Below are 12,698 nucleotides of genomic sequence, written 5' to 3'. Positions count from 1 at the left end.
TATCTCAAAACTATGATTGGTTGATGCAATTTATGATAGATAGAAGGCTTTGGTTTCCTTAGAAAAGAAACAAAGCACTTATCAATGTCAAAGTTGAACTCTGAGATGAAGAACATTCTCAATGAAATATGAATTTAACTAATGTATTATTGTGTTCCCTGTGAACGATATTATTTGCTAGAACTTACTGTTTGGAAGTAAAATTAATGAATAGAGAAATCATATTTATGAACAATAGATATTTGATCTTATTTAATAATGTTGAGTTAAAATAAAAACGATAACAACAAAACTTGTCCAGACAGTTATGACCCATAGAACGGAAATAAAGACATGCCATCTAATGTCAGATATCTCTTAAAAGCTAATGGCTTCCGTACGTTGTGGTTCTTGTAGAGAAATATTCTCGTTTCAAAGAAATGACAGGAGAATCAAGAGAGAAGATAATTGAATATATCATGAGGTCTTCTTGGAAGGGAAAGGAAAGCTTATGTACAATGTCAGAGATATGTTCGCATTAACCGATTAAAAAGTGAATGGATTTGTCAGGATAAATTCAGAGGTGGAGGAAAAAGTGTTTTAGAGGTCACTCCTAAATGGGAGAGTCAAGGGACAGTGTCGATGCCCTAGCAGGACAGTGCCCATGGGACTGAACATATATTCATATGCTCAGTGCCCAAGGAATCTCTCCTTCAAGCTATAACGAGGGAGGGCCAGACAATGACTGCTGATGACTCGGGAAGTACACCTAAAGGTTTCTCCAAAACCCCCATCCCTATCTCACAAGGATGGCAAGGTTGCAGAAACTAATAGAAGCTATAGAGCTTGAGCGGGTCTCAAACCCCCGTCTAACTGTTCACCAAGTAAGGACGTTTCCAATAGGCTAATATGTGGTGCTTCACCTGGTTCACTGTGAGCATTAATGGAAGCCATTTGCAGAATCATTACGGACAATAATTAAGCCAACAAACTCACTCTTTAGCCTATTCATCTACTTCATAGTTTTGAAAGATGTTGGAATATAGAAGATAAGTCAGATTGACCTTTGCTTGATAAATATGATTTATTTCCTTTATTTTAATCATTGCTGAAATATAAAAAGGTATTTGTTTACAAGAGCACGCTCTCCATTTACTCCAAAATCATGCATTCCTGCAGCTCTCCTCTTCTTATACAGTAATTAGGGGGTTCTTTAAATGCTGGGAAAGCAAAAAATAGCATCATATGTTGCGCAATGGGGGAGGGGGGGAGGGGGAGGGGTTGATGGAGGAGGTACTAAACGACCTGGAACTGAGATCGTCAACATATTCAACCAAATAGAAGTTCGTGACATTGAGGTACATTTGGTACTGTATATATTCGAAATATATACTAAATTGAAAATAGAATAATTACTCAAAAGTGTCACCATTATTACATTGTTGTTTATGATGCAGCAAATTGGAGTTGTACTTTTCAATAATTATTTAATTTGCCTTAAAAGATTACTTATATATATATATTTTTTTGGTGTATTTTAAAGAACTGACAGTATGTTATCATTAACCAGAACAATCACAGATCTCTGACCTTCACCAAAGGTTAATGGAGTCGTCCATGGCCTAAGATCTAACTGTGGTGAGAATATCGTCAAAATCGTCATTGGTGAAAGATACAAATCCGCACTAGAATCCGGATCCAGAGCATCTCCAAAATTGAATGAGGTCTTTCATGACCAAAGATCTATCTGAGGTGAAAATTTCATCAAAATCCCTCAAGAAGTTTTGGCGTAATTCTATCCACAGACACAAAGACAAACTAATAAATAAAGCGAGTGGATCGCAATATCTCCTTGACGGAGGTAATAATCATCCTTCTGTTTTCAGTTGTCACAATAACGATGCTTATTTCTATATTCAGAATTACCTATACGATGCATGAATTGTTGAACAGTATATATGGGTACAAATCTGTTCGGAAAATTCATCAAAACACAGTGGAAATTATAGTAATGTCTTTTTCATCTCATTACACTAAAAATGTGAGCATTGTTCTGTTTTACATCACATCCTAGCGTAATTGTTTGTGTGTGATTAGGAAGGAAGAAGCTTGTGTTCTTATCAGACACTTCACATAAATCAGAAGTTTAACATCTGGTGTAAGAAAAGAATTTTTAGCAACGTAAGTTTGGAAATCTGTATATTTTCCTCCTTTCCATTTTTACCTTTTGGAAAATTATTTTTTCCATAGAAATTACATGTTAACATTGTCATTTATGGACAAACAAATCAACATTAAGTTGACGAGAACACTATTATTTTAACCAAAGAATTTTGTGCAAAAATATCTGTATTTTATTAAAAAGGTCGTTTTGTAATTTTTACTTACTTCTCACATAGTTTACTCATTTCCTTGTTTCCTTTTTCTCACTGGGCTATTTTTCCATACTGGAGCCCTTGGACTTATAGCATCCTTCTTTCCTAACTAAGGTTGTAGGTTAGCTAATACCACTACTACTACTACTACTACTACTACTACTACTACTACTACTAATAATAATAATAATACTAATAATAATAATAGTAAGTTTGTATAGTGTACTACAGATTTTAAGCAGACTCAAACGCGAATAAGTGGTAAATTTACTTGTAATAAAAGGAGAATCCTCCTACGATGGCGATGGTATCACTGGCACTGGCTAAGAAGGCTCCCCCCCCCCCCCCCTCCACCCTTTGCTTAACTTGAACCTCAAAGATGAGTTTGGAATGACATTTCAGAAATGCGTTGGTCTGCTCAATGAGAATATGTATTATGTAAAAGCTTTAACCTTTTGAGGGATTTTTCATCAGATAATTTTCTTTCCAACGATCTATCATGATCATTTTACTTTCCTTGACGAATAATAATTCTCCACACACACACACACACGTTCGTTCACTGTAACGGTTTTGAAATTTTATATTATCATTTGCTATCTGTATTTGACTCCCTCTTCCCTCAGTTCCCTCCACTGGGCGCCTCGCACTATACACACGCATACACACGCACACATAGACATACACTGTATATATATATATATATATATATATATATATATATATATATATATATATATATATATATATATATATATATATATTGTTTTTTCCTATCATATTCTATTCATTACTGTTCCGATTTTTTTTCCCGCACTTAGCTGCTTATTATGTTGAGTACCTAAACTATGAATTACTTGGCAAAGAGGAAAGACGAGGCCTTCATCGTAACTCCAGAAGAAGTCGTGTTAGCCCCAAAGGAACAAAGTATTCTTCCCGGAAGAACCAAGTTAAGAAACTGTTCTCACGGGTCGTGAGAACAGTTTTTTTAACTTTTCCATTTGAGATATTTCCATTTCACATATGTGAAAATTCCTTCTTATCCTTCTCCCTATGGCTCCTATGTCTTCAAAAGTTTCATTTTCTTTTCTATATATCATCTTATCGAATAAGTTTTGTTGATAAATGATTCAAAGTAGTTTTAAAGAACGTTTTACATGGCTCCTCCCTTTCGAGATTTCAACTTTTTGTGGTTACAGGGAGATGCCACCTATATCTAGCTTGGTGAATAAAGTTGAAGAAACCAAAATGTTTAGAGCAATTGTTAAATTGTAGGTTATATTCAAAACCATCTGGAATGATAAGCAGTTCACTTAAACTTCCGCTACTTTTGGCCTTACACCAAATAGCTTCGGCTATCTAAATTTAACGTAACCCAAATATTAAGCTATAAAGTAATTATGAACGCATTTCATTGCATCCCTTTTATATTAAGTTTGCCCACAGACACCATATTCACATTAATATTACTATATAAAGATAACAGAAACACTTCAAACAATATTCTTTCTCTTACGGGCTGCCTAAGGCAAGAGCCCGTGTCTTACACAAAGGTAAGCCAATCTGACACACACACTCACACACAAGGTACATTTTACAAGTATGCAATAATATGAAAATATTTTCAATATCTATTTTATGAGATTTTGGAGGAAATGGTGACAGGCTTTGTTTAATAGATTGGTCAAGTATGGGATTTTGGATTTTTTTTTCTATTTATCCTACATAGATACAAGACTAAACCCGCCCCCCCCCCGTCTCTCTCTCTCTCTCTCTCTCTCTCTCTCTCTCTCTCTCTCTCTCTCTCTCTCTCTCTCTCTCTCTCTCTCTCTCTCTCTCTCTCAAGTAATTTTTCCAGAATCATATTTCTGCAAAGGGGAATACTGATTGGTTGCTATAATCTTTACCTCTGTTGCTCGTCTTAGAAAGGTATTGCAATAACAACTGTATTTTTATTTCTCTCTTTACTGACAACTGATTTCTATTGCTTTATTTTGTAAAGAAAGTTGCTCTTGGTTTTCCTTTTAAATAAAAAGTTCTCAATGAAATTTCCAAGGCAATTCTTTAAAATAACATATGTTTTTTGATGAACAGGATTTTTATCACTGAATTGATTCTCAATATTTCAGATTTCGTATTCTAAAGAAAATAATATTTACAACTGTAAAATAGTTAGATTTTTTGACTTTCAAACACGAATCTTATTCTGTTCTTTCTTTATAAGTATAAATATTTTATCATCATGTTTGAAAGAATATTTTGTTTTATTTTACTAAGCACGATTTCCCTTTTTTTTTTTTTTTTTTTGGTGATATTAAAACAATTATGTTTTACTTCTTTATTGTTGTTGTATTGCCAGTTTGATACGTGTCTTGTTTTAAGAAATAAAAATAGAATTATGTTTTAATCTCTTGTAATCGTTATGCCTACACCTGTCCTTCGCCTAAAATCTCTCTTATTAGATAAAATGCTAGAATCCAATAATGGTAGGCAATAAAGTCGAATTATAAAAACTTTGACGCGGAGGTCATTGATATAAAGGGTAAATCAGTAGAACGACACATTGATGACCACTAGAGCGACCAGCTCATGTATCGCACGCGTTTCATACACAGTCGCACAATACTGAACTGTGGTTGACATGGTCACGCCACATTGTTCGATGGCTGTTGGCCACCGTCTTGAAGTAGCTGTGTTGAATCCTTTCAAGATCATCTACATCTTTTGGTGGCTGCCCTAACGAAAGAGCCAGCGTCTATGTTTGGCATTCTTGATGAATCAATCAATCATCAGCAATAATTATATTGGTTACGGCTGTGCGCATTCTGTATATTCTAATATTTCAGTAAAGGATATTATGAATGTTTTCTGAGATAGGGCGCGATGCTATTATCAAAAACTCTTTAAATGGTTCTTCTATAATGTGAAGTGTTGTTATAATGAAAATTAACAACATAGTCAATTGACCATTTTACGTTTCGAATGCTAGGCCCATGCTACCATACATACACTACATTACTTAATAATAATAATAATAATAATAATAATAATAATAATAATAATAATCATGTTCCAATAATAGATTAGTATTTTACAGTTAAGAATGTAAGGAAAAGTCATTATTCTTATTATTCCGTGAACGCCATAACATTACCGTATAATATAAGCTAAAATATTATATATATTACCTTATAATAATGTATTTTCGTGGTCTCATACATATGTATGTGAAACCACGAAAATAAGTCTGTACGCTTTTGCGTTTTGATAAGGAAACGGGAACTTTATTTCTATTAAAGTATATTTATATACAACTTTATATAAAAGAACAATAGATTAATGCATTGTATTAAGAAAATCAACATATAGGTCTATCCGGGATGATGAAATTTCTGGAATAAAATTGTTTACATTTCCTGTAACTCAGATTGCAAGTAAATATAAAACTTCTGATTTCCATCATTTATATATTTCAGTTTACAAAGTTCCTGAGATTGTATTAATCCATCTAACAACTTACTAGACTTTTGCAAGTAATCTATCTCATTGGAAGGGCTTTTGTTAAAGCGCTATGGGCTGTGTTTCGATGGCGAAAAACTGAAGGAATCACAAAATGGATCTTTAGTCATTTACATCCTGGAACTAATACACGCATACATTATGACACAACTGAATTCAGGATAGCCACAGATTTGGTGGCTATTGAACGAAATAGAATGACATACTTTCTCGACTTGAGTGAATTTTCTAGTAACTTTTAAATTGAGTTTCTTTAGCCTGTTGTCTCGCTTACTCTCTGTTCGTGTCTTCGTTCTTAATATCGAATAAAGTGAGAACCACGGTTAGAAGAAGGCTTGTCCTTGGCCCATTGCCATCCCTCATTGCTGATAGCATTTTGTCTGTTTCCTACTTCAGCGTTTTTATAAACAAACATTGATGGAAGAATGTCTGTATTTTATATAGTATTGTAATCCTAAGCCAAATGTTATTGAGAACGTTTCAATTAACAAGAAATTTTCCATAATTTGTAGAAAATATTTGTTTATAAAACGGATTTTGAGCAAAGCAAAAAATCTATTTTTGGGTGAGATGGCCATGTCGTCCTGATGGAAGTTCCTATAGGGTAGCTTCCTAGGGTATATTACAACTACGGCGATATTCCCAGAGAATTTACCTTAAGGTACCAGAATTCTAACTCCTGGAGCGAATATCCCTCCTGAAAGGGATATCGCGACATATCAGAGGACGTATTCTTGACACGCCACATGGCAATCTACATCCCGAACAGAGATTTCATCTCGCAGGGGGCGATTGGCAAGAAACGAATTCGGGAAAGAAAAAGGGGAGCCGCTCCCAAGGCTCCCTATCTTCCGATTCGTATGCGTGCCTGGCGCCAATTCTGGTGCCATCTGTATTCCTTGTAGCGTACACGAGGTGCTACAGATACTGTATGTAGGGAGGGGTCCTACGGCCGGGTCCATCAGGACGACATGACCATCTCACCCAAAAATAGATTTTTCGCTTCGCTCAAAATCCGTTTTTTGGGCTCAAGCCATGTCGTCCTGATGGAAGTATACCAGAGCATTACTGTATCTGTGGATTCTCAGAACGTGCCGTACTCCCCGGATGTAATTTTTCCCGGTCGACTAGACCTAGAGACCTAAGATGTTACCGTTATACATCTTTTCAACTAACTATAAACCATGTTAGAGCTTCCTGCCCCCTACAGGGAAGAGTCCTACTAGACTCTGGAAAAGTCTCGAAGAGTACATATACCTATGTATGAATACCAGGCAAGCTAATATAGTGGTCTCGCCCTATATTAAGTAAAGCATAGTTTGCAAAGAATCACTGCGTCAATATGAAATATCGACCAGTTCTCCGCACAATACTTGTATTGGACAAAGGTTTTATATCCGCATAGGAGGAAAACCAATGCAACATAGCTTGCATAAAGGAACAATTCTATTAGAATTATCCCAGATAAGGTACATAGAATGAATGCTCAATTATACCAATAAATTGACACAGGTAAAGGAGACGCAAGGTTCTCAAGAACCAGTTTATTGACAGGCAATAAATAGACAGGTTAACCACAATTATATATATATATATATATATATATATATATATATATATATATATATATATATATATATACAGTGAACCCTCGCTACTTCGCGGTTCGACAATCGCGGATTCACCACTTCGCGGGGTTTTCCCATAACCCATATATATATACATATCGCGGATTTTCCGGAAAATTCGAAAATACCGCGAAATCTGAAGACCCCCAAATACGATATTTTGTTACCTGTAATTCCATTAATACTGTAATTAGTAATATCTGCTCTTACTGATTGTTCATTGCATTACATATGATATATAATTAAGCACAGAAAGAAATAAAACACGAAAAGAGAATGTGATCATACGATAATTCAGTACGTAGTAAAATTAATGCAGTCATACCATATTAGAATGGTGTGTACTGTAATGGGTGTGCTTCTTTTCCATGAATCTTTTGTATGTATACGTACGTAGTACAGTACTGCATCCAATAATATTCTTTGTTGCAAAAATCACATTTCGAATAAGCGTACGAGAGAGAGAGAGAGAGAGAGAGAGGCGTAAAATAGCGTACGTAAAGTGTGTATTATTATTATTGTTATTATTATTATTATTGTTGTTGTTGTTAATAAAATTATTATTGTTATTATTATTATCATTATTATTATTATTATTACTGTACAGTATTATTATCATTATTCATTATTATTACGGTATTGTACTTAATCTACGTACGTTCAGTATGCGCGGGGCATCTTCTATGAGTAGGTAACCAACGCATCATAGTACTGTAAGACGGGTTGTGATTGGTTCAAGCGCTGATAGATGACGAATCAGAACTCAAGTTTTGTTATCTAGCCTGTGATTGGTGTTTTGCCCGCATCTTCTACCCGCAGCATCAAAGTTCTCGCGGGGCTGGATCGTTCACTTTCTCTTACCGCGTATCGCTGAGTAGACGTTCTTAAGTTTGTGAATCTGTGCTGTGTGCGACTTTTTTCAGTTGAACTTTTTGTCAAATCCTACTGTAATGGCTCCCAAGCGTTCTGCTTCTCTTAAGGCTGGTAGTGAGCCTAAACGCCACCGAAGGATGATGACGATAGCTGAGAAGGTTACGCTTCTCGACATGTTAAAAGATGGTAGAAGTTACGCGGCCGCCGGCCGCCATTTTGGCATCAACGAATCCACCGTTCGCTATATCAAAAAGGACGAGGCGAACATTAGAAAGACGGCTGCAATCACCTTTAGCAGATCAGCGAAGCGAGTCGTTACAACGCGTAATAAAACGATCGTACGCATGGAAGGTGCTTTAGCTGTGTGGATTGCCGACTGCCGGAAGAAGAACATAGCGTTGGATACGAACACCATCCAAACAAAGGCTTTGAGTTTATATGAGAATTTTGCTGCAAAGGAACCTAAAGACGACGACGGCAACCATGCTGAAGATGATGATGATGCAGATGATCCTCAACCAGGGACATCCACTGATTCCCAGCCTCAGAAACGTTTTTCCGCAAGCAAAGGATGGTTCGCGAAGTTTCAGAAACGCTTCGCCCTGAAAAGCGTTTCCCTGCATGGGGAGTCTGCTTCCGCTGACACTGCCGCTGCTGAAACTTACGTGAACCAGACGTTCAAGAATATTATCGCCGAAGGTGGATACAAGCCGGAACAAGTCTTTAATATGGATGAGACTGGCTTGTTTTGGAAGAGAATGCCGTCGCGAACTTTCCTGTTCAAAGAGGAAGCCAAAGCCTCTGGCTTTAAGGCATTCAAGGATCGCGTTACTCTCGTGATGTGTGGCAATGCTGCTGGATTTTTGTTAAAGCCGGGGCTTATTTATAAGTCGAAAAATCCTCGCGCTTTGAAAAATAAAAATAAGAATCTCCTTCCCGTGTACTGGATGCATAATCAAAAAGCATGGATTACGAAGATGCTGACCTCCAACTGGTTCCACCAGTGTTTTATCCCGCAAGTCAGTAAATATCTCTTAGAGAAGGGCTTGCCATTCAAGATCCTTCTCCTTATGGATAACGCTGGTGGACACGCAACTGACCTGTCGCATGAGGGCATTCAGGTTGAGTTCCTGCCACCCAACACCACGTCATTAATTCAACCGATGGACCAGGGGGTTATCAGGGCGTTCAAGGCACTCTACACGAAGAATACCTTGGCGGACCTCGTTGCGTGTGTGGATGCTGCCCAAGATGACGAGGATGAAGATTTCAACTTGAAGGCGTACTGGCGGCAGTACACCATAGCCACGTGCCTGCAGAATATTCAGAAGGCACTTCAAGAGATGAAACCTGCAACCGTGAATGCGAGCTGGAAGAAGTTGTGGCCCGATATTGTTTACGACGACAAGGGATTTACTCCGTCGGAAATCCAACACTCTGCAATACGGAAATCTGTGCAGTTGGCTGCCATAATTGGAGGTGACGGGTTTGGCGACATGACGACTGAAGACGTCGACGAGTTGTTGGACTGCCATTCCCAGCCCCTAACTGACGCAGACCTCGAAGACCTGACGAAATCGGCAAGTGAGGAAGAGAGTGATACCCAGGAAGAGACCCAAGAAAATGTCGAAGAAACGGGCTTAACATTAAAACGGCTTGCCAAGGCCTGCAACCACGCGAAGGAGTTGAAAGAAATGTTGCAAGAGTGGGACGAGGATATGGTTCGCTCGATGCAATTCTGCAACAAGGTTGATGACATAATGACTCCCTACAAAATGCTCTTGGATCGAAAAAAGAAGCAGCGGCAACAACTTCCGATCACAATGTTCTTCCAGCCTCGCAAAAAAGAGCCAGTTCCTCCTGCTAGTACGCCTTCGGAAAAAATTGAAGTTTCCCAGGAAGAAGTTGAAGAGGTGTCCCAGGAAAAGACACCTCCGTCTGAAGAGATGTAAAATACTATCATTGGCTGCACAGTAGAACACATCATCAGCTTCATCATCATCATTTCTACTGTGCAGCAAATTCATCGCCATCACCATTCAAGTTTTTCTTCAACTTCTTTCGTGGTGAGTACAGTAACAATCTTTATTTTTTACTTTAATATTCTTACTGCCTGTTTTATAGTTTAGTAATGTACGTACTGTATGCATTAAGTTAAAGGGAAGGTTTTAAAAGTCTACATGTTGTAACCTATCATATTTTTTTTGTTTAAAATTTACATTTACGTACGTAAAACAATCTCTCTCTCTCTCTCTCTCTCTCTCTCTCTCTCTCTCTCTCTCTCTCTCTCTCTCTCTCTCTCTCGTAAATTGTTTTCCTGCTTTGCTACGTACAATACTGTATAATTTATATTTGTAAGGTAACATATTTTGTAAATGCTTTTACTGTAAATACTGTATGTACTGTATCATTATTTATCACTATCATCATGCGCGTTAAATGCCTTGTTTGTTCGGAGCGTGGTTGTTTACTGAGCGTACACGCCGTCGTTTCAGGCGGCGTCATAAAGAAAAACATTTCATTTGGAAGTCCTAAGAAAAATACGTAAACTAAAACATTGGTAATAAACAAATCAACATACAGTACAGTACTGTATAATCAATATAATCGATGCAAAAACTAACCTATATATATATGTGTACTGTACACTAAATGAGTTTGTTTCTTCATTATGATCAGAGATGAACGTAAACAAAACATTGGTTGCCATTTTTTATCGTGCTTTTTAGGTGTTTAGGAAACGCATGATATAAAATCGCCTTTAATATTTGTGCCTGTTTTAGTTTAGGGTGCTGTAGTACATGCATTAAGTGTTCTGTACATTAAAGGGTGGTTTGTTAACAGTACTACGTACAAGGGAAGGTTTTAAAAGTCCTAATATACATGTTAAATAAATAGGTAAATATGATGTCACTACTTCGCGGATTTTCACCTATCGCGCCCGCGTCTGGAACCTATCTACCGCGATAAACGAGGGTTCACTGTACATAAGAAGAGGATAACCCAAAACTTTAAGCATAAGTATGATAGTAAACAGAACTTGTTTGTCTGAAAGAAAAAACATTAAATGCCACTTTTAAGATACCGAGGTATCAAAGTCATAAAAGTCTGTATTACAAATCAATGACATTAGCGTTAGAAACGCTCGGCACACATGTCTGCACTTATGCTAAGTTCACCTTCGGAAATGGAACAGTCTACATGGGCAACACAGTGCCCTCACTTAGTTTGTAGTACAGTATGTAACTACACACTCACCCTGGAATTAATCGTCCCAATTAAGACCACTGTTCCTCGCAGAGTTAAACAGTAGGGTTAACACCGCGACCCACTGCTACCACAGATCTCATTAGTTCCTCTACTTGCTTCGCATAGTGGCGAAAGAACACTCTGGAAGACTTCCAGCCAGTGTATGAACGGAGATGTTCAAAATCCATACAATTAAAGAAATTTACGGATGAGGCAACTTTCCTCGGATCGTGACCTGCGGGTGTACTGTCAGGATCCGCTCTGCGAATAAAATATGTGATTTTCGCTCTGAGTTGATTCAGAGATAAATTTGAGCCTGATGTTTCTCCCCTGAATAGTTGACCACCCTTGAAGTCTGAAGTTCTATGAAGATAGACCTTTAGGCATTCTACTGGACATAGAGATGCATCTTCTTTCAGAGGGCAGATTCTCCAGGGACCCCACCTGTTGGTGGGTAACTCATTCTTGGCGAGAAACGTAGGATCCGGAAACAGGTTCAGTTCTCCCCCATCCAGGAACTGAACACGACCTGCCTCTCTCGAGAGGGCTACAATCTCACTAACCCTGGCCCCGGACGCGAGTGCAAATAGGAAAATAACTTTTTGTGTCAAATCCTTTAACGCACACTCTTCATTGCTCAACAGAGAAGCGAAATGAAGAACTTGTCTAAAGACCATGAAATGGGCTTTGGAGGTGCTGAAGGTCTGAGCCTAGCGCAGGCTTTCGGGACTTTATTAAAGATCTCGTTACCTAGGTCGACCTGGAAGGCATATAGAATGGGTCTTGACAAAGCAGACTTACACGCTGAAATCGTGTTCGCTGCCAATCCTTGACCATGGAGGTGGAGAAGAAAGATAAGCAGAAGTCTGTCAAGATCTCCTGCAGATTCTTCGCCTTGACAAAAGGCCACCCATTTTCTCCAAGATGACTCATATTGCCTTCTAGTAGATTTGCACTTATATTCCTCAAGGAAGTCTATGCTGGCTTTCGAAATCCCGAGACGCTTTCTCACCGCTAGGGAGAGAAAATCATGAGCTGCAGGGTCCGGGTTTTCTGTAATGAAGCGCAGACAGTT

The sequence above is a fragment of the Palaemon carinicauda genome, unplaced genomic scaffold (genome assembly GCF_036898095.1).
Source record: "Palaemon carinicauda isolate YSFRI2023 unplaced genomic scaffold, ASM3689809v2 scaffold559, whole genome shotgun sequence".
NCBI classification, from domain to species: domain Eukaryota; kingdom Metazoa; phylum Arthropoda; class Malacostraca; order Decapoda; family Palaemonidae; genus Palaemon; species Palaemon carinicauda.
This window is presented reverse-complemented; position numbering follows the sequence as displayed.